Genomic DNA, 7,828 nt, shown 5'->3' with positions numbered 1-7,828 from the left:
CCTCCTTGACGGTAATCTCCTGCTTGGGCGGCAGAAGTTCCAGCTCCCTCTCCTTGGCTTCTCTCAGCAGCTGCTCGGCGGTGATCTGCACCTCGGCAGGAGCTTCGTTCTTCACCTGAAACACCACAAACACCCTGAAATATCTCTGCAGGAGCTTTGTTCTTCACCTGAAACACCACAAACACCCTCAAATATCTCTGCAGGAGCTTTGTTCTTCACCTGAAACACCACAAACACCCTCAAATATCTCTGCAGGAGCTTTGTTCTTCACCTGAAACACCACAAACACCCTGTAATCTTTCTCCACCCACTTTTATGCTCCCCGTGTCTTTTCAGAATCCAAAGAATTGAAGGGACAATCAGGATCTTGTGTTTCATGCCGTCATCCTGAGTTAAAAAAAGCAGTAGTGCCAAGTAATGTAGCAAAACCAAAGCTGGAGTTATGATGGGAGACATTCCTTGGTTTGAGGATTTGAAACACTTAGGACCAAATCCACAAAAGGATTGCGCGGCTTTTGCGGCCGCTAAACTGGTGCAAATGAGACAAAAAGAGAGCGTCTAATTCACAAAGCACCCGCAAAGGGCGAATTGCACCACAAACTGCGCTGCCAAGCAAATAGTGTCATGGTGCGCCTGTGCCATTTGCATGCATGTAAATTAGGTAATATTCATACATTCGGCGCAAAATTGCCCCCTTTCTATGCAAATAAGCCTCATTGCAAAAACCGTCTAATTCACAAAGGCCAGCGCTATTTGCCACACGCAAAAATAGTGGAGCAAATACCGTCTTTTCGAAGCGTGTATTAACTGCGCGCAAACCCACTCCTGTAGGTGTGTGTAGCAAAACACAGAACATGAATTACCGTGAGATCCTGATCTGATCCCAATCCGGTGTTAACAAGTTTTAAGTTGTGGAAACTTAAAACATTTAAAAATATAACTTAAATATTTTGATGCATCCAGTTACACAAAAAAATTTGAATTCTGTGAACTTATTCGGGTTAACAGTGTAATGAAGTTACCGGTGCTGTGCCTTGTGCGTAAATGCGCACAGCCTCTTAACATTTGACATTTCATTAGCTTATGTCATACATGCGAAATACTAGAGAAGTACAAATACGTGAAAGTTGAGGCTGTTGTGCTCTCTGCAGTTTTCATTATGGACCAATCTGTGTGCTGAAATATGGAGAACAAAACAGCTCCGCTCACTTACTCAGACAAGGGAAAATTGCACCCAGCTGCAAGACTTTATGGGCGTGTTTGCGCCGGCATATCAGTAGAGCAAAATCTTTTGTGAATAGGACCTTAAAGCGGGGCAAATTGCGGGCGCAAATGCGGCGCAATTCACAGCGCTATTTGCGGGCGCAATCTATTCTTTGTGGATTTGGCCCTTAGTGCTGCTCCTTTTAAGAGTTCCACCTCCGACCAAACGGGACAGCTAATCACAACAATGTTCATGCTGCTGCTGTAAGACAACGGAAGCCTCCAATGGGTCAAAGAAAGAAATAAAAACAAACCCAGTAAAACCCCTTTTCCACCAAACCTGGGATTTCTGTTCCCACTTACAAACAACTGGTTAACAAAAGGTTAATATTTGCATATCGTTGTGATTGATTAAGCATCAAGTCCATTTCAGTGATGCTGATATACGGTGTAATCTGATTACTATAATGGTAAATAATGTCATTTCAATCTTCTTTTAAAGATTTTTTGTGGCTAGTGGCCATTTATTCAAGTGTCAGACAGGAAGGAGGTAGAGAGAGAGAATGGGGATGACATGCAGCAAAGGTGCAGGCTGGCAGCAGCTGCAGCGGATCATCCGCTCTAAAGAGAAGCTGATTGGCTGCAATCTTCCATCTGTCCAGGACCCTGCAGCCTCCAGGACCCTGCAGCCTCCAGGACCCTGCAGCCTCCAGGACCCTGCAGCCTCCAGGACCCTGAAGCCTCCAGGACCCTGAAGCCTCCAGGACCCTGAAGCCTCCAGGACCCTGAAGCCTCCAGGACCCTGAAGCCTCCAGGACCCTGAAGCCTCCAGGACCCTGAAGCCTCCAGGACCCTGAAGCCTCCAGGACCAAACCAGTTTCCCCGAACTATTTAATTTACCGTATTTTCGCGACCATAAGGCGCACATACATTTTTTTTTTTTTTTTTTTAAATGTGCCGGGCGCCTTCTGAAACGGTGCGCCGTGTGTCTATTACCTGAATTACGGTAATGTGAGGCCGGCCACCATGAGAACGGTAAAAAGAGAAGGGGGCGGGTGAAGCCCCCGTGAGTTGCGGTTTGAATGAGACTCCACTGAGCTGATTAATGCGTAAACAGAAGATGAACACTTTCAAGGATTTGCTTGATGTCTAAAGTGAAATAAAATACAATCAAACTAAGTTTTGCTCCCGCTATATTTTTAAATAAGCACACTTGTTCTGCAGCGCGTGTGTTTTGCATGTCGGGAACGAGGATGCACCTGCCGTGGGTTTGCGGGGTCCGATCGCCGCATCCCCGGGGCAGATCCGGCTGAAATGCCGGTGCTCTTTCCCCGGGAGTCCCTGCTACCAGTCCAGGCAGGTTCCTCCGGTCCCGGCCGGTCGGAAACGGTTACGTTCCCCGGTTAAAGCCGCGGTGATGCGCGCTGTTCCTCCCGACTTCCTGGTTCCCCAAGCGGGGTCCGATCGACCTGGTTCCTGGCCGCTTTGCGAGCAGGGATTTCTGGGGTATGTCTCAGGTCGGATCAGCTTCCCCCTCCGAAATTTCCAGCCAAATCTGTCGGTTACAAACCCGGTACCGGATCTCCGACATGCGTGTGTGTGTGTGTGTTCGCGGCGCGAAACACACACATTCTCATTTATGTTGTGCTTGCCTGCCCAGCTGATGGACAGAAACTGTATGGTGATTTTTAAAAGAAAAACTTTGCATAAGACGTTTCCAGCCGGAGTCATTATAAGGGCGAATGAAAAGGGGTGGCTGGATGAAGGGATGATGATCATGTGGCTGAGACAGTGGCGCAGCTGAATTAGCGGAGCGGAGCTCCTGTCGGATACAACCCGGTGTTGTGCCGGATTCAGCCCCCCTGCCGTGAAATGCCCCCCCTCGTCATACTTTCCCACAATCACAGTCACAGATAACAAAAATCGGGGAAAATGGTTATTGATGTCATTAATTAATAGCCTGCTTACTGTGTTGTCTTCCATAATATTTGTAAATATATACTTAGGAGTTTATATTCAATGATAAGTAGACCAAGAAAAAAAACAACACACTGACACTTCAATATATTTATATATACACACTCACATGAACACATACTTAGGAGTTTATATTATATATATTTACAAATATTATGGAAGACAAAACAGTAAGCAGGCTATTAATTAATGACATCAATAACCATTTACCCGATTTTTGTTATCTGTGACTGTGATTGTGGGAAAGTATGACGAGGGGGGGCATTTCACGGCAGGGAGGCTGAATCCGGCACAACACGTTACCAGATCCCGACATGCGCGTGTGTGAGCGGGACCAGCGCGGGGGAGCGGACCGGGACCCGGGACCCGGTCCAGCGCGGGGGACGCGGGACGCGGGACCCGGGACCCGGGACGCGGGACGCGGGACCCGGGACCGCCGCGGTCGGGATCCGCAGCACAACGGGGTATGAAAAGTTTATTTACTCTTGCCTGCCACGCTGATGGACATAAACTGCCAGCTATGGTGATTTTTAAAAGAAAAGCGTTGCCTAAACAGACTTTTCCAGCCAGAGTGAAATGAAAAGGGCTGGTGGCTGAGACAGGTTTATGTGCGGCGACCCGTGTTTTTTTTTAATTCTTTAATGCGGAAAAAGAATATGAACCTTTTGAAGGGTTTGATTGATGTGAAAAGTGAAATAAAATATCAAACTAAGTTTTGCTTCCGCTCTATTTTTAGCGCGTGTGTGTTTTGCAGCGCGCGTGTGTGCAGCTCGTCTTTGTAGACGGCGCCTTTTGGGTCGGTGCGCCGTATGTGTGTTTTAAAACCAAAAATGACACACAAAACTGAGGGTGCGCCTTTCCACACGGTGCGCTGTATGGTCGTGAAAATACGGTAATATAAAATTCACATAATGGCCTAAACTTACGCATTGACGCGATCAGTAAAGGCTGATTTATGGTTCCGCGTTACACCAACGCAGAGCCGACGGCGTAGGGAATGCGCCGTACGGTGCGCGGCGCCGCGTTCCCCACGCCGTCGGCTCTGCGTTGATTTAACGCAGAACCATAAATCAGGCTTAATTCTCTGCCAAGCCCGATCACGTGCTTTGGCAGATGTATTAGTTTTACTTTTTTTTTGTAATCACTGCCCTCTCCTCCTCGTACGCCTCAAGGAGGAACTTGCTGCTCCATTTCTGTGAAATATGAAATAGAAGTTGCTCTTTGTTTAGCCATTTTTTGGTTTTTCGACGTCATCAGAGCTGATGATGGAGGGGATTCCTGGGGGGACGTCATCAGAGCCGATGATGGAGGGGATTCCTGGGGGGACGTCATCAGAGCTGATGATGGAGAGGATTCCTGGGGGGACGTCATCAGAGCTGATGATGGAGGGTATTCCTGGGGGGACGTCATCAGAGCTGATGATGGAGGGTATTCCTGGGGGGACGTCATCAGAGCTGATGATGGAGGGTATTCCTGGGGGGATGTCATCAGAGCTGATGATGGAGGGGATTCCTGGGGGGACGTCATCAGAGCTGATGATGGAGGGGATTCCTGGGGGGACGTCATCAGAGCTGATGATGGAGGGGATTCCTGGGGGGATGTCATCAGAGCTGATGATGGAGGGGATTCCTGGGGGGATGTCATCAGAGCCGGCCACCTCCCAGGAGGAGCACACCCCTCTTGTCCAATGTATTTTTCCTAATTACGCCTACAAGCCCGCTACAAGCTTCAATCAATACAGCAACGTAAGAAATAATCATAGTTTATGCGTAAATGGGCCAAACTCCACCAAATGCTGAACATGGCTGCTGTGTTAGATGTCGGCAAAGGAACTCTAGGGTACATCTGCAACGCCAGATAGCCAAGGCTGATCTGGAGATGGAATATTTAAAACTGAGGTAAAGAAATTATGTGCAGAACAACCTGTCAGTGATTCCATTATTGTTTCTTTAATACAACGTTTCTCTTTTCAGGCAATGAAGCAAACAGTGGGCAAATTAATTGAAAAAATAACAAACAAAAATAAAAAAGGTGAAAACTCTGTCAACTGTATTTTTTTAATTGAAATGATTGAGACAGATTGATCACGCACTCACGGCATGTCAACCTGCTGCTGAAAGGGAGGAGCCGGTACTGGTTCCTCAATGACTGGAGTCCATTCATTGCGCAATGTGGCAAATTGTGAAGACTGTGAAAATTGTGTGTATTTCTCCCAAACTATAAGTTGTGGAATATAACTTTTTTAAAGATAATATTAAGATAATTTAAAGCGACACTACGTAACTTTTCCAGCTTAATATCATATTTCCAGAGTCATTGTGATGGTACATCAACTTCCAACAGGTTTAATGACACCTCTGTCATGATCTGAGGGGTCTGTATCACCTTCACTGGCACTATGTAACTTTGAGGAGCATGGTAGGAACCCTGCCACACTAAAAAACTACAAATTTTACGGCTTTGACTGCTTTACGGCACATACGTCACTTCCCCCTCCTTCCCGATTCGTAGTCGAGACGAAAATGGGCGGGGCTTGGAGCGCAGAGGCTGAGCTCAGCAGAAGCTGGTGTTGAGCTAAACGAGGAGCTGGTATCATGGCCGAAGCAGCGAAAAAAACGAAGAAAATAAAAGTTTTAACGGAGCGGAGGAGGCGAAAAAAAGAAAGCGGGAGAGTAACAAGCTAAATGCCCGGTGGAGAATAAACATTGGCCCGGCGTTCACTCGCTACAAGCCCTTGTAGCCGTCGTCTTGGACAAGAGATGGTTGAAGGATGTAAAGACGTTCATCACCTCCAGGTATGCATTTTTGTCAACACCTATGTCAGTGTGTTTTACAAAAACAATTATCCTGAAACTACTACAGCTGGTGTAAGTGTTGCTACTGTATCAAATGTCAATATCTATGTAAACCTTTTGACTCTTCAGGTCTGTATATACAGATACTCATACACGGATGGTAAAAGCAACACATTTGTAGATATAGTAAAATATAGCCAGAAAAATGAAATATATAGGCAAAGTATACACTTCCAGTTAAAAAGAATACAATATAAACACCATATAAGCATATAAAATAAATCTACTTTGTTGGAATTATATTAAAATAATAACAAGGGTAGTAAAAGAAATCTTATATGGTGTTTATAATGTGTCTTGTGATTTATCTTGTGAGTGTATAAATATATACATTTCTCTAAATTTTCTATAGCTATACATTAATTGCTTTTACCGTCTGTGTAATTACAGTGACTTCAACAAAGAAAAAAATTCAAACTTGTGATCGACAAAATATGTTGAATGATTTATAGGTCAGTAATTATCAGAAAGACAATGTTTTTGTATCTTTATTCTCACACTCTGCAGGACTACATCAGATCTGGAAAACTTCCAGAATCACATCCTCATGCAGGGAAGGTTCTCCTACTCCAGCAGTGAATCATCAGGGAAGGTTCTCCTACTCCAGCAGTGAATCATCAGGGAAGGTTCTCCTAAACTCCAGCAGTGAATCATCAGGGAAGGTTCTCCTACTCCAGCAGTGAATCATCAGGGAAGGTTCTCCTACTCCAGCAGTGAATCATGCAGGGAAGGTTCTCCTACTCCAGCAGTGAATCATCAGGGAAGGTTCTCCTACTCCAGCAGTGAATCATCAGGGAAGGTTCTCCTACACTCCAGCAGTGAATCATCAGGGAAGGTACTCCTACTCCAGCAGTGAATCATCAGGGAAGGTTCTCCTACACTCCAGCAGTGAATCATCAGGGAAGGTTCTCCTACTCCAGCAGTGAATCATCAGGGAAGGTTCTCCTACACTCCAGCAGTGAATCATCAGGGAAGGTTCTCCTACTCCAGCAGTGAATCATCAGGGAAGGTTCTCCTACTCCAGCAGTGAATCATCAGGGAAGGTTCTCCTACTCCAGCAGTGAATCATCAGGGAAGGTTCTCCTACACTCCAGCAGTGAATCATCAGGGAAGGTTCTCCTACTCCAGCAGTGAATCATCAGGGAAGGTTCTCCTACACTCCAGCAGTGAATCATCAGGGAAGGTTCTCCTACACTCCAGCAGTGAATCATCAGGGAAGGTTCTCCTACACTCCAGCAGTGAATCATCAGGGAAGGTTCTCCTACACTCCAGCAGTGAATCATCAGGGAAGGTTCTCCTACTCCAGCAGTGAATCATCAGGGAAGGTTCTCCTACACTCCAGCAGTGAATCATCAGGGAAGGTTCTCCTACTCCAGCAGTGAATCATCAGGGAAGGTTCTCCTACTCCAGCAGTGAATCATCAGGGAAGGTTCTCCTACACTCCAGCAGTGAATCATCAGGGAAGGTTCTCCTACTCCAGCAGTGAATCACACGCGGACTCTCCCAGCACGAAACATGGATGGACACAAGATGCTACTGCTACTATAGTCATTGTATTTATTTACAGTAACTTCTTACACTGTTTCATAGTTCAGTTTTTATTATCAGTTCATTATTTTTAGTTTATTTTTCTACTACTCTATTTACACTTGTTTACTTTATTCACAGTAATTTATCCTGTCATACAGTTGTTCATTACTGCTACTGTGATACAGATTACTTATTGTTTATAATAATGTATGGGATAACTGCTGTCACTATGCAAATAACAAAGTTCAAGAATTTTTCTATTT

At 45.5% G+C, this 7,828-nt stretch overlaps 1 long non-coding RNA gene across 1 annotated transcript; it reads left to right on the top strand.

The window, feature by feature from the left end:
• The first annotated feature begins 5,705 nt into the window (after nt 1-5,705).
• Nucleotides 5,706-7,250, top strand: LOC133460794 (uncharacterized). Its single transcript, XR_009784161.1, has 3 exons — nt 5,706-5,975; nt 6,543-6,593; nt 7,183-7,250. It is a non-coding gene; the product is annotated as an uncharacterized LOC133460794 (long non-coding RNA).
• Nucleotides 7,251-7,828: the final 578 nt, after the last annotated feature.

This window comes from Cololabis saira, chromosome 15, assembly GCF_033807715.1.
Source record: "Cololabis saira isolate AMF1-May2022 chromosome 15, fColSai1.1, whole genome shotgun sequence".
Classification (NCBI taxonomy): domain Eukaryota; kingdom Metazoa; phylum Chordata; class Actinopteri; order Beloniformes; family Belonidae; genus Cololabis; species Cololabis saira.
The sequence above is the reverse complement of the archived record's forward strand: the minus strand, read 5'-3'. Positions and strand labels throughout refer to the sequence as shown.